Genomic DNA, 22,212 nt, shown 5'->3' with positions numbered 1-22,212 from the left:
TAGCAGACATGGATGTTCTCATTCCTATTTTATCACTGAGGAATCTGCAGGTCTGAAAGGTTAAGTAACATGTCCAACTTCATATAGATATGGAGTACAATCTGCCTGCTTATCTCAAATCACGAAACCTTTTCACTGTAATAAATTAATCAATGGAATTTTTCATTGGTTATCATGGCTAAAGCTCCATCATCTCTACAATGCCAAATAACTCCCTAAGATGGGAAAAAATATCATTTAAAGCAGTTTGTGGCCACAGACTGAAACTTTTGGGCTTAATCGAACTGTTCTTTATGCTCACGCAGGGCAATTGCTTACATGCATGGATGCACTCATGTTTTGTCCCCCCCCTAAAATCTCACACATTATACCCATTTTACAGAAACACATAAACAGAGAAGATTGAGTTTTTCCCCTCAAGCCAAAGGAGGCTGTTGGCACAACTGTTCTTGGCTTTCTGGGTTTTTCCCAGTAAGACTGGATTCATCATTAGGACAGGGGTTAGTTACATCATCACTCGTAGAAGTGTAAGGCTGCCAACGACCCTATGGATAATCTTCTGTGGTGGAATGTTACTTTTTCTTTTTTGGACCACACACTCCTTTGAGTCTCTGATGAAAGCCATAGACTCTCCTCTAAGAAAAAATGTACACATGCACCCACAAAACTTGGCACTGACTTTCAGTGGTGGCGTGGACCGCCGTCCACAGACCTCCTGGGGACCCATGAACTCTGGGTCAAGAATCCCTGATTTATTAATATTAAAATATTAAAATTTAATTTTGCATAAAGAAACTGAAGTGTAGGAATGCTGCCCTGCTCAAGATCACCCAGCTAAGCTGAGGCAGAGCCTGCCTGTACAGAGCAGACCCCTGAATGAATGGAACTGTCTGTAAAAGAAAATTCACCTGGCAGTTCCACTGCTGGGATTATATCCTAAGAACCCCGAAACACCAGTCCAAAAGATCCTATGCACCCCAGTGTTCATAGCAGCACAATTTACAACAGCCAAGTGCTGGAAGCAAACTAAGTGCCCATCAGTAAATGAGTGGACCTAAAAACTGTGGTACGTTTATACAATGGAATACTATGCAGAAAGAATAAAGGAACTCTTACCCTTCGCAACAGTGTGGATGGAACTGGAGAGCATTGTGCTAAGTGAAATAAGCCAGGTGGTGAAAGACAAATATATGATCTCACTTATTAGTGGAACCTAAACCACAAAACAAATAAGCAAGCAAAATATAACCAGAGACACTGAAATAAGGAACAAACAGACAGTAACCAGAGGGGAGGGGGGTAATGGGGGAAAGAAGGGAAAGGGTCATCAAGGAGCATGTATGAAGGACTCATGGACAAGGCCAAAGCAGGCAGGATTGAGGATAGGAGGCAGGGGTGGGTGAGGTGGGAGGAAAGTGGAGACAACTGTGCTTGAACAATAAAAAGAAAAAGAAAAGAGTGCCAATAAAACCTGCTATGGCTATGGATTAGGAAAACAGAAAGTACTTTTGGGAAATTAGTGTGTACTACAGTGTATTGCATGTAGACTATTTTTTAATTTAAAAAGCTTATGGATAATGTTTCTAAATAAAAGGAGATTAGTTCAAATTACTTAACAGTGAATAAAATGAAAAGCAAAGAAACATAAGTGAATAGGCAGAATGAAAACAGACAGCCATTAGGAACTGGGGATAAAACTTTGCCATTTGAGTCAAGATGGGGAAAAAAACTGTGACGGTGTTGCAGATAGAACCCTGTTTGCCATCAGTTTTGGAAGTTTTTTATTTGGTATCTGTGGTCTTGGCAACATTGCTTTAAATAGCTTCATTATGATAGTAAGTTATTAGGTAGGATTTCTTCATCCTTACCAGTTTCATTTTAGCAATTCAAAGGGTATTTCTCTCTAAATATGGAAGATATATGAACTGATTTGGTTCCTTAAAGAGGATTTTGTCTGTTTCCTTAAAGGTAAAACAGAGGATTCTGTCTGTTTTACCTTTACCGCTACTGTCTTTTGGGAGGATGGGGCAGATGGTGAGGGGACACAGACAGACGCCTCCCAGGAAGCAGGGTCACATGCACTTGGCTTTGAGTTCTGGCTGGGTTAGTGAGGGTTACTCTGCTTAGCTTCTCTAAGCCCATTTTTCTCATCAGGAAAATGGCCATTATAACAGTTCTTCCTCATAAGGTTTCATGTAGATTATAAAGCGATGGATTCAATGGATGGATGGATGGATAGATAATATATATGATACATATGATACATGTTGTGTATGTGATACAAGTGTATATACAACATCTGTGCAGCCATGTACTATGAAAAATAGAGACATTTATTGAATAAGACACAAGATACAAGAGACATTGTGCATGAGACAGTGATGCCTCAGTCCCCTTCAAAGGAGGCACCGTGGGACCTCACACAGTTCTCCCAATCGCCATCAGCTGCCCTGTTGTATTTTTCTGAATCTCACCAATGGTTTGAAACCTCTTCCCTTTCAAGGCTGATTTTAGTTTGGGGAAAAGCCAGAAGTCACAAGGCAGCAAATCTGGGCTGTAGGGAGGCTGAGTCACCTGGGTGATTTGATGTTTCACCAGGAAATTCTGCAGGAGCCACGATGCATGTGTGGACATGTTGTCGTGATGAAGCTGCCAATCACCAGTTACCCATAGCTGTGGCCTTCTGAATTATTTGAACATTTTCCACTGAGGAATATTCAAGCTTAACGTAAAATCTGATGCAGACTCATGACCATTCGCTAAGTCATTTTTAATGCAACGGCCACACAGTACACATGCTCATTCAACAGTGTCTACTGCCCTTATTGACTGGTACAGTGAAGTCATCATTGTTCACACAGCTCATTCCAGTCCACTCTCCTTGGCTGCCAGGTTCCATCGATGTTGTACAAACCATTCTCATTGTATTAACAACAGCTGGACTTTTTCCAGACAGATTTCAGAGGCTTTTGCTTACTGTTTTAGAGAGGACAAGAAGCTTGCCTTTCTAAACACCCGGACCAAAGGAACCTTGCTGTCTAAAGCTGGGAAAGTTGGAGAAGTATTACAAAGTCTCTGTGAGCAAAGAAATCCCATCAAACTCAAATAAAAATGTAATGAAGTCTATCTAATGTATATGTCATCTATATCCACCCTGCCCTTTGGTTTTCTCACTACCCGCGGGGTGTAAGAGGTCCGCATTTGTAGCTGTCATTTGGCCAGGTGCAAATTCTTCATGCAGGGAAATCCATCTCAGTTTCCTTTAAGATTTCTAGGGAAGTTGTTGATCTTTATTGTCCCGAAGGTCCTTAACAGTGTACCAGAAAGTACTACTGGACATAAAACATGAGCAATGTTGAAAAGATTTAGCGGCTATGTAAATAGATTCTCCTTCATCTGTGAATGCAGTTCAAGAGGCATAATGTCATACTCTGTGAATTAATTCAGTTCTTTTCACTAGTTTGCTGTCTAATAGCAACATTCATCAGCAATTGGAAAACCCGTTTATGGTTTATTGTAAATCTTCAGTAATTCAGATTCCCCCATTTTTGACTTTTTATCATTTATTTTGGGATTGTAGAAAAGTACAACTTTGAATTACTTGTAAGTAAAGAATTGGATGAACTTGTTAAATATGGAAGCTACATTCCCTGGCTTAGTTTTTAAACACTTGAGAGTACAGCTTTTAAAAGTTTTTTAAAACTTGGGAAACATTCAAAAGCCTAATTTGCTCATTATAAATCATTTTTCTCCTTGCAGTTTTTAAACAAGTGTGTAATGTTTTGTTAGCTTGGCGAAAGTCACCAGGTAGACTGAACATATTTTCGAAACTGAACTTCTTTTAAAATATTTCATGATGGGTACGGGCCTGCCTTCCAGGTAGGGAGCCCTGACGTAGTATTTCAGATTAGCACCAACTGACCAAGTGAACACGGGAGGGTTTATTTTCCACTTAATAACTCCTACATCACATACAGTTCCTTTGCGGGAAGAAGAATCTTGGTAAAGTACACAGTGGCCCACTATAAATAGCAGCCATGGCCTGTGCATTTAGAAGAGTCTTCAGAGAGCGTATTTTAAACTGCAAATTGTTTAGAATAGGAAATTCTTTCAATGTTCATATTTTCCACTGTGGGCGACATGGACTGTCCCACATGACAATTTCACTGGCTTCTGTTTTTCTGTACCATGTAGGAATCCAATCGATAGGATCCAGAAAATGGCTCCATAGGCCCTTTTTATTTTCCTAAGGCTCTCCGGGGTCTCACTGTCGTCCAATGGGAATTTTGCATCCTCAGGGGCTTTCCAAATGAAAGCTTGATAACTCCCAGAGCCGGCAGCGCAACGAGGTAATGAAAGAGCCCTTTATTTCTGGAGCCGATCGCTCTTCGGTGCTTACTTAGAATAACAGCAGCCGACCCACGTTTGATTCCCACAGAAAACCTTGCACTGTTGGCAGGTCTTTCTTGGGCAACTCAAGAGACTAATATGGGAAATCGCTAGATAGGAAGTGAACAAACAGACAAGCAGGATGGGTTATGGTGCTGGTTAGAAGACAAGCAACCTCAGCAAGTCTAATCCTTCCCAAGGCACTACTGCAGCTACAGTCGATGGATACCTCTGCCCACTCCTTCCTCCAACAGCTCTGTTTCTCTAATCAATACTGTTGTGGAATTCTTGATTTATTTTCATGGGGACCCACTTGGGAGGATCTAATATTCCCTCACTGTTTCTCTTTCCTCGATGAAGAAGATGAGACACTACAGTTATGGAGCCTTGGACGAAAGTGGTGATACAGATAGGGTTGCTCTCCGATGCTCTTCCTTCCTGCTACTCCCCTTTAGAAAAAGAACCTTTAATTCTTCCTATGTAACCGTGAAAGCCAAGCATTGCAAATGCGTGTCTTCCCAGCCAGCGTCCTCAGCGCTTATCCAGGCTACCCAGGGAGTATCATGGCTCCAGAAGCTCCTTCATTTACAAACTGAACAAAATGAAGTTTTTTTTTGTAAAACTCGAGGCCGAGGCAGCCTGGAAATTCCTAATCCTTTCCTTTCTAAGTGCCTCACACCATAAATTCTACCTCCGTAAAGTATATGATGGAGCTACGGTAGGGCTGAACTGAAGAGGCCTACCATAAATGAGTTAGTTTACCAGGAGAACTCTGCCTGAAGTGCAGAATTACTGCTAGGGCACGAATTCTTGTATCCTATTTGGTTATGTGGCCAGAAATTAAGGCCCCCACTCCCACTTCTCTGAAAAGGGCTTGGCAATCCAAATCATTGGACCCAGTCTTGCAAAGTGGCACGTCCGTGAGTGCATAGTCAGGGCCGGGGTGGGGGCGGGAATCTGGAAACCTGGTCCTTTACTCCAACTTTGGATAAAGGTTTAGCAGACCCAGGCTTCTTCTTCATCAAAACAGAACTAGCACTTCTCAGGGTATCAGAGAAAATTAAATGAGATAATGGAAAAATGCCATTGAAGGCATAAAAGGTTGGGGCACGCGGCAGCTGTTTACCGGGTAGAGGTGCCTGTGGGATTCGTTTAACTCGGATTCACTTCTGCTTAACTCTCTATGGAGTTGCATGTCTCATGCGGGTCACACACTGTTTTTCAAAGGAATTTGCCCACCTCTTGTATCTTGTGCTTTCTGACTGGCCCTGGAGCATTCTAGGCTTTCAAAAATCAGATACAGAAAAGGTGCTGTACAGCAGGGGTCCCAGACCTCCAGGCCATTGACCGGTACTGGTCCTGGCTTGTTAGGAACTGGGCCGCACAGGAGGTGAGCTTGAATGTAATGCACTTGAATCATCCCAAAACCGTCCTCTATCCTCCCTGCTGCTGCCCGGTCTGTGGAAAAGTTGTCTCCCACAAAACAGTCCTGGTGCCAAAAACTCTCCCTAGAGTCTGTCACCCCTAGAGATGACTTAGGACGTCCATTGCAGATTAGAAGAAGCAAAGCCATTTCACCTTTTTATTTCCTGTAGCCACAAATCAAAAAGAAAATTCAAAAGCTTTCACATGATGGCTTTTTTACTTACTTGGAAGGCCTAGTTCAATAGTCATTGTCTGGAAAATACCTTCCCAGAGGTCTGCAGTCAAAACAACTGATTTCTCACCTCTGTTTTCCCATAGCACATTTTATCTATGTTAATCATTACCACCTATTTCATGTGCTTACTCGTTCACATGTCTGTTCTCCCCACCAAACTGAAAGCATCTCTAGATCAAGAACTTCATCTTTCTTACTTTTATTCCCCTCCCCAAGACAAGTATGCACCATTCATTGAATGAATGAATGAATGAAAGAACAGATACTTCAAATCCTATCTGTGTACCAAGGCAGAACTTTACTGCATTTGCTAAGACATTGAAGGGAAGCAGAAATGGTAGTGACCCCTGTGGTATTCCCCGTGCACTGACACTGTCCATAGCTTCCTTTGGACGCCGTCCTTCCCCAGCTGGGCCACTGGAATTTTGACTTCATGTCTCTTACTCTAGAGATATGAAGAAACTCACCTCATGTATTTCTCTGATTCTTAAGGACAATTGGACGTCTACATCATTTAATTTTGACCGTTGTGCTTATCTGGGTGCATCATGAAGACAAATGATACTAATATCATGAGTCAGTTCCCTTTTGTCCGGCTTTGCTCTGATATTAAAGTCCCCAGTGTTAATGTGCAATTAACATCTGCATTGTAAGACCAGACGATCGCCAAATTACAGGGTTCACACCAAACCCTCAGGGGTCCAAGAGGGGGCAAACGGTATAATGGCCAATTTCTCTGATGAAAGACCAAGTCTGAATTTGATCTTATCTGAGAAGCACTTTATCTGTCCTTCCATTCTAAATGAAAGCTTTGCTGGATAGAGCAATCTTGGATGTAGGTGCTTGCCTTTCATGACTTGGAATACTTCTTTCCAGCTCCTTCTTGCCTGCAAGGTCTCTTTTGAGAGATCAGCTGGCAGTCTGATGGGAACTCCTTTGTAGGTGACTGTCCCCTTATCTCTTGCTCCTTCTAGGATTCTCTCCTTCATTTTAATCTTGGCTAATGTAATGATAATGTGCCTTGGTGTGTTTCTTCTTGGGTCCAACTTCTCTAAAAAAAAAAGAAGGTAAAAAATATGAACAGTGAAAGGACAGCAAACTCACAGTTATTAACAACCACACCTAAAACAAAAGCAAACTAAAAGAACAGCTAGATCAGGAGCAGAACCATAGAAATGAAGATCACATGGAGGGTTAGCAACAGGGGAGTGGGAGGAGAAGGGGGGAGAAGGTACAGAAAATAAGTAGCATAGATGGTAGGTAGAAAATAGATAGGGGAGGGCAAGAATAGTATGGGAAATATAGAATCCAAAGAACTTGAGACACATGGTCATAAACTAAAGGGGGGGAATGGTAGGGGTGGGGGGTGCAGGGTGGAGGGGAATGAAGGGGGGAAATAGAACAACTGTAATGGCATAATCAATTAAAAAAAAAAAACAGTCTGTGGTCTGGAGGAGTAAACTTCTTCAGTTAATCCCAGCAGGGTGGCCAACCTCTCAGACCAATATTTCGTTCTGAAATAGAGAGTGTTTAACATCCAAGTTGGGTCTCAAGTTTAAACTCTAAATAGTGGATTGTGTTCTAGTATTGGGATGTAGTAACAAACCAAGGGTGCGGGGGGAAGGAATACAGAAATGTTTTAGAACCCAAGATTTTTAAACCAAGTTATGAGGGGGTTGGTTTCTTTTCAGTGAAGTGAAACATTTTTTTCGTTTTTATAAAGAGTTTGTACACCTCAAGAAATACTGTTTGGGCAAAAGAGGAGGAGTATTTCTAAGTAACTATTAGTCAAGGCTCTAAGTTAAAATTCCAATTAATTCCCTTAACATTGACTATGATACATATGTTCTACATTAGGCACTGAGTGTCTTAATGAGTCCAAGTATACCCTTTGGTTAATTTATTATCTTAAAATGTATAATTAAAATAAATTTAGTGAACTGGAATACATAGACCTAGGACACATAGACCTGGAAATACTATAAAATAGCCTCGGAATTGGAATCTTTTCCTTTTTAATTCTTAGACCCACTGGGAAAGAGTCAGAAGGAAAGATAGTTTGAAGTTATCCTGGGAAGGCTCTGAACTTGAAAACACTTAGGAGAATCTCAGATTACATCAGCCCTTCTCTCCTTCACAACATGTTTTAGAAAGCCGCCTGCGTATTTCAGGTCACTGGCTTTCAAATTAGAAGTGGCTGTCTGCTACTTTTTGTATAAGTATCATCTATTTTACTCTCTTTGTTGTCTTCACGAGGTCTTAAAATTACAAAGCTTTCCAGATGGCTTTTAGCTTTTAAATAGGAAAAATGAAACTGATTTTTTTAATTAAATGTTTTCACTAGAAAACCTACCTGGTTCTAATCTATAAATTCATGAGTAAAAGAGAGCTCCATTTGCTTTTTTTTTTGCCTTTTCCTAATCATAGCTTGATTTCATCGCTCAATCATTTCAGAGTAAAACAGCATCCTAAAGCTTTCTCCTAGCCTATTTCTGATCTCTTCGTAAGCTACCACCAGAAAAGCACCCACAGATTCTACCAAAGAATATTTCTAATAAATTCAGCACCTAACTGTCCTATCATGGTAAGTCTCCCAGATGGAAACAGGTGGAGTCTAACTGCAATTTATTATCTTAGTCAGTTTGGGCTGCTATCACAGAATACCATAGACAGGGCTAGGGTCGGTTGAAAAGGAAACATTTATCTCTCACAGTTTTGGAGGCTGGGAAATTCTGGGTGCTGGCAGAACCGGTGTCTGGTGAGAGCCCACTTCCTCGTTGGCTGTCTTCTTGTATCCTCACATGGCGGAGAGAGAAAAAGCACGACCTCTCATGTCTCTTATTATAGGGACACTAATCCCATTTTGGGAGACTCCACCCTCATGACCTAATTACCTCCCAAAGGCCCCACCTCCTAATATCAAGACATTGGGGGTTAGGGTTTCAACGTATTAATTTTGAGGGGACTCAAACATTCAGCCCAAATGATTATGTCATTATTAAGTCTGCAGAAAGAACGGGCCAACAGAAGAGGTCTACGCGAATGCCAAGTTCAAGACCAGGGTTGGTGTTGGGCATCCAGGAATATCCAGATTAGATAGACCTTGCACCCCTGGGCTTGTTCATCTTGTGACATTAGTATGTTTTCTACTGAAGGAAGTGTTTCCTGTGTACCCCCCTGGCTTAGGTGAGGTATTCACCTTCCTTTGCTCTGACTCCCAGTCCCTGGTGACCGAGTCTTCCTGACGTTCAGACTTGGGGAATCATGGTGCCCTGGTTGGGAAATGAGAGCTCTTCGGGCTCTGAAGAGGCTCTGTCATAATGAATTGTGTTTTACTGGCATTAATTGACATTCTGATGTCTACGTCAGTCTCTTGTGAGTGTGTGAGCCAGGCAGTCTCCCCGAGACCTATCAACTTTTAAGGACCCCCAAGATCCAGTTGCTGGTGCACCAGAGCTATCTAAAAAAGACCACTTCGTGGGAGCACCAGCCAATTGCCCTTCTTGGGCATCTCTCTCCATTGCTGTCCCTTTTCAACCTTGACAGTGGATGACAAGGATTTATTTGAGTGTCTGCTATATGCTGACCGCCACTCAAGGCTGTATCCAGTGCAAAAGAGCTGTTAGGAAATATCCCTGTCAGTAGAATGATTACAACGTGCTTTGGTGAGAAAAGGTGTGTGCACGTGAACAATGAACCAGTAAGACTCTGTGGAGCCATCTACCTTTGTACCTGTAGGTAGACACCATAACCACGGACTGACTCGTGTAATCTGTGAATTATCAAACAGGACAGGACCTAACAAAGTGTCATGTATACAATGTAAACAGTAAACACAACACCCAAAGTATCCAAAACACGTTACTGACTGCTTCTGTAGCAATGAGAATTAAATATATGCTTGAATCTAGGTCTGACTTCCCAGAAAAGAAATCAATATTTATTTAAGCATAAATTATATGGCATAACAGGAAAAATATGGAGTTGACTCCAGCTGTGAAAGTCACATGTAAATTTAATATCCAGATGCATAACGTGAACGCCGGAAAATAAATGTATGGTTGTAGACATAGTCAGATGTTGTACTTTGAACGAGAGTGGTACGCCGTGAGGCCTCTGTGGCCCGTGAGCTAACCCGCTTCCTTTGGAGATCTGACTTTGCTCTTGCACTAAAAATGCCGTCTTTGAGTCCCCATGATAGTTTCTTCATTTTCCTCACAGTTGAATTGTGTACAAATCTGCATTCTAAAGTGAATAGAAATTACATCCTCCATGTACATCCTTCTTTCCTAGATACTATTTTGACCGAGAAAGAACCAGAGGGCTATAGACACGCACCAGCCACTATTCATTGAAGAAATTGAAACAGGGCATTGTTTTATTGTTTTATTTGGGGGGATTGACTTCTTAAAATTTTTTTCAATTACAGTTGGCATTTAATATTATTTTATTATGGTTTCACATGTACAGGATAGTGGACAAACAATTATAAAATTTCCAAAGTGATCCCCTCGATAATTCTAGTACCCACCTGGCACCATACATAGTTGTTGCATTATTACTGACTGTATTCCCTGTGCCGTACTTTCATCCTGATGACTGTTTTGTAACTTCCAATTTATAGTTCTTCATCCCTTTACCTTTCTCACCCAGCTCCCAAACCCTCCACTCTCTGGCAACCCTCAGCCAGTTCTCTGTATCTATGGGGCTATTGCTGTTTTGTGTGTTCATTTATTTTGTTCTTTAGATTCCACTTATAAGTGATATTATATGGTATTCGTCCTTCTCTGTGTGACTTATTTCACTTCGTATAATACCCTTTAGGTTGGTCCTTGTTGCAAATGGTAAGATTTCCTTTTATTTATTTGTTCATTTATTTTTTGGCCAAGTATATTCTGGTATCTACATGTCCCAGATCTTCCTTATCCACTCATCTTTTGATGGGCCCTGGGTTGCTTCCATATCTTGGTTATCATACATAATGCTGTAGGGAACATAGGGGAGCAGTTATCTTTTCAAATTAGTGTTTTCGGATTTCTTCAGATGTATACCTGGAAGTGGAATTGCTGAGTCATAGGTGGTTAGTTCTCTCTTCAGTTGTTTGAAGAACCTCCGCACTGTTTTCCATACTGACTCCACCAATTTGAAAACCCACCACAAGAGTACACGAGGGTTTTCTTTTCTCCACATTCTGGTCAACACTTGTTGATTGATTTACCAATGGTAGGCATTCTCACAAGTGTGAGGTGATACCTCCTTGGAGTTTTAATTTCCGTTTCTCTGATAATTAGTGACATTCAGAATCTTTTTTGTCTGTTGGCCATCTGTAGGTCCCGTTTGAAGAAGTGTCTGGTCAGCTCTTCTGCTCATTTTTATATTGGATTGTTTTTTGTGTATTGAATTATATGGGTTCTTTATAAATTTTGGATATTAACTCTTTACTGGATGCATCATTGAAGAACGTCTTCTTCCATTCTGTAGGTTGTCTTTTTGTTGATAATTTTCTTGACCGTGAAAAACTTTTTAGTTTGATGTAGTCCCATTTGTTTGTTTATTCTTTTATTTCTTGCATGAGAAGTATCAGGAAAAAATACTACTCTGAGAAATGTCTGAGATTTTACTGCCTATGTTTTCTTCTAAGAGATTTATGGTTTGGGCTCTTATGTTAAAGTCTTTAATCCATCTTGAGTTTATTCTTGTATATGGAGTAAGAAGGGGATCTAGTTTTATTTTTTGCATGTATTTTTCCAATTTTCCCAATACCATTTATTGACTAGACTGTCTTTATCCCATTGTATGTTCTTGCCTCTTTTGTCAAAGATTAATTAACCATTGAGTTTATTTCTGGGCTCTCTATTCTGTTTCACTGATCTATAAATCTGTTTTATGCCAGTATGATTCTGTTTTGATTACTGTATCCTTGTAGTATAGTGTGATATCAAATAGCGTGATACCTCCAACTTTGTTCTTCTTTCTCAAGATTGCTATGGCCATTTGGAGTCTTTTGGGTTCCACGTAAATTTTGAGATGATTTGTTCTAGCTCTGTGAAAAGTGCCATTGGTATTTTGGCAAGGATTGCATTGAATCTAAAGATTGATTTACGTAGTATTGACTTTATATCAATGTTAATTCCTTCTATCTGTAAACATGTTATTGTAGATGCTTCCATTTATTTGTATCTTCTTCAGTTTCTTTCTTCAATGTCTTATAAGTTTCTGAGTACAGGTCTTTTACCTCCTTGGTGAATTTTTTTAAATCCTCACCTGAAGACATTTTCTCATTGCTTCAGAGGTAGAGGAAGGAAGAGAGAAAAACATGGATGCAAGAGAGAAGCATCCATTGGTTGCCTCCCATACACACCCAGACTGCAGATCACGTGTTCCCGGACGGGGGGCTGAACCCGCAACCTAGATATGTGCTCTGGCCGAGAATCGAACCCAACCTTTCAGTTATAGGATGACACTCCAACTAACTGAGCTGCACTGACAAGGGTGTTAAATTTATTTTTGATGCAGTTATACATGGGACTTTAGAAAAATTTCTTTTGATAAATTATCATGTATAAAAATGCTGAATATTCAATTTCGGTATATTAATTTTGTGTCCTGCACCTGTACTGAATTTATTTATCAATTCTAATAGTTTCCTGGTGAAGTCTCTAGGGTATCACACCCTCTGCAGATAATGACAGCTTTACTTTTTTCCAGTTTGGATGCCTTTTTTTTTTCTTTGTCTGCTGTAGCTGGGACTTCCGATGGTATGATGGATAAAAGTGGTGAAAGTGGACAACGCGTCTCGCTCCTGATCTTAAGGGAAACCCTTTTACCTTTTCCCCTTTGAGTGTGATGTTAGTTGTGGGTTTGCCATATATGGTCTTTATTATGTTGAGGTATGTTTGCTCTATTCCCACTTTGCTGAGAGTTTTTATCATTAAGTGGGAGGAGCCAGATTTTGTCAAATGCTATTTTTGCATCTGTTGATACAATCATATGATTTTTATCCTTCGTTTTGTTTATATGGTGTATCATGTTCATGAACTTGTGGATGCTGAACCAACCTTGCATCCCAGGATCAAAACCCACCTGATCATGGTGTATGATCTTGTTAATGTATTGCTGTATTTGGTTTGCTAATGTTTTGTTCTGGATTTTAGCAATAATTTTCATTAGGGATCTTGGCCTATAACATTCGTTTGTAATGTGTATATTTTTGGAATCAGGATAATACTGGCCCTCATAAAATATGCCTAGCAATCTTTCCTTCTCTTCAGTTTTTCAGAAGAGTTTGAGAAGGGGAAGTGTTAGTTCTTCTTTGGCTATTTGGTAAAATTCCTCTGTGAGGCCATCCCAGTTCAGAACTTTCATTTGGGGGGAGCTTTTTGTTATTGATTCAATTTTGTTTGTAGTAATTGGTCTGTTCAGAGTTTCTGTTTCATTTTGATTCAGTCTTGGAAGATTGCATGTTTCTGGGAATTTATCCATTTCTTCTAGATTATTCAATTTGTTAGCATATAATTGTTGGTATTATTTTCCTATAATCTTTTGTATTTCCGTGCTGACACCTCAGTGTGATTTGCCCCCGTGGGGTCATGTGCCTGCCAGGACCTCCCTTTTGGTTACATCACTTACGGGGCCAATTGGGTGCTACTCGGGTGGAGTCTGAAGCCAGCCACCAGGTGGGTGTGCTGGTTCTTGGGCCTCTCGGGAGGGTCCCCAGTGCAGGCAATGTCTGGTGCTGCCGGTGACTGGCCTGTAGCTACCTGTTAGAAGCTGCAAAGCAATCTGAAGTTGGTAGCTGCCTGGGCTGGGTGGATGCACGGTGCAGGGGTCATGCTCTGAACTGAGGTCAGCTGCTACCAGTATTGCACCTGGGGTAGGTCAGCAAAAGCTGGAGGCACGTTGATACCTGCCAGCTCCCCATCAGGCTCAGCTGCTGAAAGAGCCTCTGGCAAAATGCAAGTTGGCTGAGGCTGGGTCTCGGAGTCACCAGTGTGGCCAGAGTGATGTTCACCAGGTTCATACAGATTCAGTCTTGGCACCAGTGTGGGGCCTGAGGCCACTGATCAGAAGTCTCAGGAGGCCTAACCAGTTGGTTGGGCATCGTCCCACAAAGTGAAAGGTCACCCGTTCTCTTCCTGATCAGCGCACATACCTTAGTTGCAGGGTCGGTCCCTATTTGGGGCACTTACAAGAAGCAACTGATGGCTATTTCTCTTGCACATCCACTTTTCTCTCCCTCTCCTACTCCCTCTCTTCCCCTCTCTTTAAAAATAAATAAATAACATCTTTTTTAAAAAGTCTCAGGGCACATCTGTGCCAGCTGCCGCCTGCCTGTGACCCGTTGTGGTGTCTCAAGGAGTCCTCAGGGCGGAGCTAGTGGAGCTCGTCAGGCTAGTGCAGATGGGGTTGTGGGGGGGCAGAGCTCAACCCAGGGACAGTGGAGGGTGTCCCTGCAGCCCTCGCCCTGGAGCCACACAACCGAGTTTCTCCCTGTGTGTGTCTAACACCCCCAGAGCTTGACAGAATTCCTCGCGTGTTTTTAAAGAAAGACTGCAATGCGGGCCCAGGCTTGATGTTGCCGAAAGAACCTCAGGCCGTGCGCAGTTTGGGTAAGGCGGGGTCTCAGGCAGCATGTAAGTACTCAGGGTGAAGCTGGTGGAATTCCGCAAGGCTAATGCAGATCAGGTTTGGCCGTGCGTGTGGGAGGAAGGCTCCGCGCAGGCACAATGGCAGCTACCCCTCCGGGTCTCCCTCCGAAGCCGCACAGCTCAGCTTCTCCCTCTACTGCTCAGGCGCCCCTGGAGCCACTGTCTCTCCGCCTCCGGAGTCTAAGGTGAGTGCGTGCCTGGGAGTAACAGTGTGTGTGTTGGGGTTTTAAGAGGAGGTCTGGGATTCCAGCAACCTTCTGTCTCACCCGGATGGACAGAATCCCTGCTGATTTTCTCAGCCCGGTTTTATGTCAGTTCTTCTTCTCTACACTGGTGGTCCAGGCTGGGGCGCCCAGCGTGGGCCGGACCCCTCATTCTTTAGGAGGCACATTTACAGCTGAGATAACCCCCCAAACATCTGAACCTCCCCAAGTGGGTGCAGGGCCTGCCTGTTTCCAGTCTCCGCCCCTCCTACCCATCTTGACGTGGCTTTTACTTTCTATCCTTAGTTATAAGACTTCTGTTTGGCTCGTCCTCAGAGGGTTACCCAGGTTGCGTTTTCTACCATTCAGTTGGCATTTTCAATTCGTCATGGGAGGAAGTGAGTGTAGTCTTCGCCGTCTTGACCTGAAGAACTCAGAATCGACTTCCGTTGTGTTTCCTGCCGGAGAAGAGAGGGCAGTTGGAGATACAATCCTTTTAAGGTAGAAACTTTTCTCTCCAGAAAAAGAAAATGGTCCAGCTGGTTAAAACCCCCAGATTTTAAAAAGAACTTAGACAATAGACCTAAATAATTGTTTCAAAAGAGCATACATTGACATGGAGAGCCTCCTTGCGTGTGAGCTGGAGGGGCTGGTTCATTCCTGACGACAGAACTAGTTACGAAATGCATGCTGACATGAGTGGGCTCAAACCTTCTCGTGGGTCCTCCTAAGGTGATGAACTACAAAGAAATACCATCCAACTCAGGGAGACTTCATAGAGGTGGGGGCCAGACTCTGGTCCTTATAGACTCACTATAATTCAGGGAAGCCAAGGATCTTGGCAAAAGGAGAAAGAATCGCTCTGTTGGGTAAAGGCAGGAAGCTTCAGGAAATACCAGGCAGATGGCGGCAGATGCCAATGAACCTTTCACTGAACAAACATTCCCTTTAGGTAAATTCACTGAACTGACTGAAGGTGTGTGTTTGGTTGCCAGTGGGGGTAGAACAAGAGGTCAGGATATGCTTAAGGGGAAGAATCAACCAAGGAATACTGGTTGAATCTCGAGGTCTGGCCTCGGAAGGGGCAAAATGCGCTCCGTGTAACTGAACGGCAGTATCACGGTCAGGGGGGCCTGTGTTTCCCCATGAAAAACACAGAAACATCCAGACACACCGAAGGGATGTCTCCATCCCACACTCCCATCTTGCTTCATTCTAGAACCAGACACACACAGTGGTGGTACTGACGGTGGTCCCACTGGGGTGAGACCGGATATGGAAGGTGGAGAGGAGGGGGGACGGTGTTCAAAGTAGGCAGGTCTGCGGGGATGGCTACCTCCAGGGGCCCGGGAGAAAAGGCTGTTCTGGGGAGCACGCAGGGCACCGTTAACTTGGCAAGTTTTATTTTCTTGATCTGGGTGCTGAGCCCATAGTTGTTTGCTGTAGTTTCCTTGTCCCTTTTAGTTGGTTTAAAAGGTTTCAGTGTAAAATGTAGTTTTAAACGTTGCAGCAATCAGAAAGCTGTCGCCCATGCACCTCCAGCTGCCATCTGCCTGTGGCTGTCAGTAGAATCACGTTTGATTCACAGAATTAATATAATTCCTAATGCCATCTGCTCCTGCAGGATTATCGCTGCAGCCCCCGTCAAAAGTGTTCTTTAAAAAGCCCCCTCTGATTGCCTTTGGAGGCTGTCTCACACGGTGGCACGTTCCGCCACCCTGTGTGGCCTGCCATGGCTTCCTGCTGGTAGGCCCAGCCCCCACGAGGCCCTGGCCCTTCTCTGTCGTGAAGTCATTTGCACAACACCCTCCACGGCCACTGCCCTGGGGCCCACCTGACCCTGAGCCTCTACGTCAAAGACATCATCTCACACCCTCCTGATACAACCTTTCAAGATTCCAGGGCGGCCACGCATTCCTTTCAGGCCTCCAGAATTCTGAAACCATTCTGCGCTCTGTGTAGGAGGAGGATAGTGCCCCTCTCCTCTGCTGTGTCACTCAGAGCATCACCTGAGCATCACCTGGCCATTGCCTGGGCATCACCTGAGTATTTAGGCGAGGCCTAGACTCAGAAAAAACCTTGTGAAGACAGCCTCAGCCTCTCCGCCGCCCACATTTCCCCAGGGCACAGGCATGCGGTAAGGGGGCTGGCTCAGGGAACAAGGCCAACGCATACGCAATAGCAGACCACTCCCCCAGCCCCTGCCAGTGGTCTCCCCAGGCCCACCCCACCTCAGGAAGGTGTGCCCAGGTATATCTCAGCTCCAGCCATGGGCACAGCTAAACTTGAGGTCAGGCGTTCACATCGCTTAACCTTCCATCTCAAGTGAGTTATAGAAAAAATAATAATAAATTAACTTGGTCAAGGCCATTATTGGCATGAAGCCATGTATGTTCATTCTTTTATGCAGAATGTACTACAGAAGGCCTACTGTGTACCAGGTACTGTGCTAGATGGGGTGACAGGAAGGTCACAAAGAGGAGTAAGGCACATTCCCCCTCCTCAAGGAGCTCACAGCCTGATAAGGGGGTGACGGGCAAAAACATATCAAAGCAGTATTGGTGCCATCTAGAACCTTGAACTCTGTGCTGCCTTAAGTAGGTAATTAGACATCCCAGGTACTGAAATTCAGGGAGAGGCTGTTTGAAAGATTTTTTTCCCCTTTTTGAAATCAGGGTTTGTGTTCCTCAGTTTCCCGTTTATGTGACCAAGATCTTAGACAAGACAAATGCAACACAGAGTGTCCTGAAGGAGTTGCAAAATGGGCCTCTGAAAACACTATGAAGTTGTCTATATTAAAGGCAAATAACAACAAAAGTTGCTTTTCAGGTCAATGCTGGAAATAAACTAAGCAATAAACCTGGAGACAAAAAGAAAGTCTGGATCGAGCACAAAAATGAATGGGTGATCTCTGGAAGAGACGCTCTCGTTGACGCAAAAACACTGTTAGTATGTGTGAGCAGGGCCGTGGCAGATGGTGCTGGGATGGTACCCAGGCAACCTCGGTCTGGTCTTTGTTATGTCCGATTTCAGTTTCTCATCTGAAGAGTTGTTATAGTACAGATCGATATGAAAGGAATGGAGAATAGGCATTGGCGTCTAGCCTTCAGAAGACAAGACATAAGGATGACTTCATACCTGTGTCTCTAATAGAGATAAAGGGAGTTCTATTTCAGCAATGGGAAGCCAAGTTCAATGACAGAATAAATTGAGCATGAGAGTGATTCAACCCTGGCACCTTGGTCATAGGACATCACCCTTGAAGTGTAGGACTGTATAGCTCTGTTGCTTTCAGAGTACGGTTCACTTTCTATCTTGTATTAAAATTTTTATATACGTATTTCATCTCCTTTGGGGTCTGACCTTCTTATTGTGGATCCTCCACAGCACTTAACTACGTGACTTCCTTGTAGTAAATATTCAAATAGTTTTCAGTGAGGAGGGGTTGGGGGGAAAACATGTTGGGAGGAAACTGTGTGGCCACCATTGTGGGGGAGATAGGAGGGTGTAGCACCCCAAGACATGTTACAGGTCTAGACAAAGACCAAGGAGTCTTTGCAGGAATTCGTCAGCAGACGCCTTAAGGACTCTAGTGAAGGTCAGGAGGTTGCATGGGAAGATTAGGATGAGGAGTGACTTTCCAGAGCATTCCATACATTCATTCCTCCACCCCCACCCAGGCCACCCCGTCCTCCTAAAGGAACACACAGTAGGAACCTTGAAGACATTAGCAAAGAAGATGGGGAAGGAGAGGAGAGAAAGGAAAGGGAGGAGTCTCTCCTTTCCGCAAAGGGAGATGGATAAAGGGAGGGGTTTTTCATGAGAAGACTTCTTAGGAGGATCGGTTAGGAAAGCACCATCACAGGCCGACACAGAGCAATGTGGTTTAAGTGAGTATGTCCGGGGCCATGAGGTGGGAGGGGGCTGGGAGAGGGGCACGTGTGAAGTCATCAGCTGTGGAAGGAAGACTATTAAGGGACCGAGGGAAAGGAAGAAAGAGGTTCTGCTGCTGTTAGGTGATTAACTCCTTCACCTCCATTTCCGTTCACCCCGTGCTGAGTGGCTGTCTGGGCAAGATCTTTTGCCTCATTCCAAGAGTACAAAGTCTATGAATTTCTTCATAAGAAACTTTTTCTTTAAGAGCCTTTTGGAAAAAAAAATGCCCTTTAAATGACTCGAACTCTTGGGTTGATTGTCTTTGGGTTGAAGTTGAGTTTCTGTAGGAGGAAAGCAGCTTTGTGTGTATGTGTGTGTATGTATGTGTGTGTTAAGAACACAAAGGCGCTTCCCACATACCTCTCCTTGCCCCGGGGAATAGCTCCAAGGTGGAAGCTGCTGTCTAGCCACTGCAGACCATAAAGTCTGGAACAGATCATGTGGCCCAGTCTCCTACCTCCATGAAGTAAAGTTATTTTTTCAATCATGTTTTATTAATGAAGGACCACCCTGTGGTGGGAGCTATTCCTTTCTCTCTCACTGACCTCCCTCAAGCCTTCCTGGTTCAGACCATCTTTGGTACAAAATTAGACAAAGTATCCAGAAATGACCGGTGCGGTAAAGAACTTGAGAGTGACCAAGACTTTTGTTTCTCCTTTAGTAAAAGCCCTGAAATGTCCTGTGTGCGACACCCACCCTCTTTGCTGTAGGATGATGGGCCCAGTTGTCCATGGTGCCCCCCCCCCCAATGATGATTCATTCAGTTCTCAGAGACAGTCCTGGAGGCGGACTCTGAGTACCAGTCTGCACTGCATAACAAAGGCGCACCTTTATATTCTTTATGTTGGTGTCTTCAGGAACAGAGCGCTGCTCATGAATCCCCTTTTGACAGGTTCTTCCTAATTTCTCTCACCTTGCTTCCCCAGCCCCAGCCAGCTGGACCTCAGGGGGATCCTTGGATGCCGATGCTCACCCCAGCCTGCTCTCTTCTGCTCACTCACTTCTCTCCCCGCCTCTCAAATGCATCTAACCCCCCTTGGCTTTTGTGCTCTTTCTGCTCCCCACTGGTGTCTGACCAGGTCTGAGACTCACTTCTTTCTTCACTAGCCTCAGGTCAGTACCCTGCAGGAAGCACAAGTTTTGACACCCAGGAGATTTATTATCTCAAACTAAAGACAGACAGCTACGTCCCAGACACATTCTGTTCATGATGAGGGGGCCGACCAAGGGAGGGTGTGTGTGTGAGTTCTTCTCCCCATCCTCACAACTAAGAAAATAGCTTAGCGGATAGCTTTAGACAGCCGGCCTTTGGCATACTTCTTACACGATCTTATGAGCTTAGTTTGAATATGCCAAACCTCATTGGCCACCTCAGAATCGGAGTGCAGGGGTGCAGGGAGGAGGGAGAAATTAGAAGGTGAAATATATTCCCAAGGCCAAATGAGTCCCATAAGCAAATGTATTTGTTTTCTATCACTGCTGGAACAAATAACCACAACCTTGGTGACTTGAAACAGCACAGACTCTCTCCCCACTGTTCTAAAGGTTAGACGCCCAGCACCGGTCCCACCGGCCCGTAATCAAGGTGTGGGCAGGGCCGCATTCCTTTCTGGACACTCCAGGGGAGGATGCATTGCTTTGCCTTTCCGGCTTCTAGATACTGCCACGCTCCTGGACTCCCTGCCCCCTTCCCCTCCTGCTGGTCTTGGGTACCTGCAGTACTTGTATCTCTCCGACCATCCTCTTACAGTCCTGTCTCCCTTGGACCTCAGCGGGGGAGGGTTCTCTGACTTACAGACCCCTGTGATTAGATTGAGCACATCTGGATTATCCGGGATAATCTTTCCATCTCAAAGCCTTGAACTTAATGACATCTAAAGTCCCTTTGGCCAGGTAAGGTAACCTATTCACAAACTCTGGGGATTAGGACATCTTGATATCTTCGGGAGGAATATTATTCTGCCTGCCACAGCAAGCCGCTGAAGTTTTTTTCAAGGGAAAGAAATTCAATGGTCAAAATTTGGTCAAAAGGAGACTAGCCAAATGCCTCGATCCATGTTTCTAGCTCAGCTCTGGAGTGATGAAGTCATGCCGTGTCAGCGAGTGTTTCATTAAGGCCTCTTGTGTGAGGGCAGACATAGCTGTTTTTATGAGTGTCTCATGTCCTTTATGTGGTCAGTATATGTTGAATAACAACATGCATCATCCAAAAGATATGTAAATGTGTATGTGCCTCGTGATACATGGAAATAGTTAACTTTGAATTTCATGAAACTGTATTGACTCCATAAATGACGACTGTGATGACAGCGTGATATTTAAGTAGGAAAACAACCCAAACTTCCCAGCCTGTTGAAGTGAAGAGAGCATTTGGCCTAATTAAATTAAGCCTTTTTAAGTTGAGCCCGAGAGTGGCTGCTGGAGCTCCGCTCTAGAACGTGAAACACATTGTTTCACTGCTTCCCCTTCCTGTGTCCATGTCGGCGGCGGGACCCTGTAGATCTCAAAGGCGGTTTTCATTCTAGAAAGGGGCCCTTGACATGTGAAGTTGATTGCTTCTCCTGCTCTTTCCCAGAAGAATCACCTCTCCCTTCCACTGTGCAGATCTGAGTCGTTCTTCTCATTTGATAGAAGGCCAGTCCCTTACGGGGCTCGGGGCCCCAGCACCCATCTGCTCATTGACTTGTCAGAGATAAAGAAATGTATTTACAACTCAGGCCCAGATGAGGGACGTCTCCATGATAGAGTCAACACCAGCCCATCCTTAGGGGCTAAAGTTTGACTCCTTTCCAAGCTGTTGGCCACCAGGCTTCCTTGCCCAGCTTGGCGGATGAGGTCACCAGCAGGATGCTGTGGTGCAGACTGGTCCCATGCATCCCAGGCTGGCTCTTGCTTTCATTTCATGGAGGGGTATGAGCACCAAACGTTCTGTATAGTCCAGTTGACTGCTGATGGGGCAGTTTCTCCTCTTCTCTTTGCCTTGGCTTTGCATTTTTATATCATGCATGCATCTTTCCCTAGGAAAAAGGGATAAGAGGAGTTTCTTAGATTTGACTTCTCAGTGGGAACTGTTTGCTTTGGAAGCCTCCTCCACCAATGCTAATTGAGAACAGAGCTCAGAAGAAGGCCTGGGAACTGCACCCGATGAACTTTTCGGTGGGCTGATATCCGTTGATCTCTTCAGAACTGAATTGTGTGTGCAAGCGATACTCTGGTCAACTATTTTCCACACGGATTCAGTGTTTTTCCCTTTGACCAGGTCTCTAACTTGGGATAATTTATTGATAATTAATCATGTAAAGTCTTCATCATGAAAGCTACTGGGGATCCTGGCCCCTACTGCCCAATAGTAACATTCTGGAAATCTCCAAGCAAT

General features: G+C 43.9%; 1 protein-coding gene across 6 annotated transcripts in view; it reads left to right on the top strand.

Annotated features, from left to right (window-relative positions):
- CALD1 (caldesmon 1) overlaps positions 1-22,212 on the top strand; it is a 189,411-nt gene that overhangs the window by 92,244 nt on the left and 74,955 nt on the right. The window lies entirely within an intron of this gene.

Source organism: Artibeus jamaicensis, unplaced genomic scaffold (genome assembly GCF_021234435.1).
Source record: "Artibeus jamaicensis isolate MK-2021 breed Jamaican fruit bat unplaced genomic scaffold, CSHL_Jam_final scaffold_3307, whole genome shotgun sequence".
Taxonomy (NCBI): domain Eukaryota; kingdom Metazoa; phylum Chordata; class Mammalia; order Chiroptera; family Phyllostomidae; genus Artibeus; species Artibeus jamaicensis.
The sequence above is the reverse complement of the archived record's forward strand: the minus strand, read 5'-3'. Positions and strand labels throughout refer to the sequence as shown.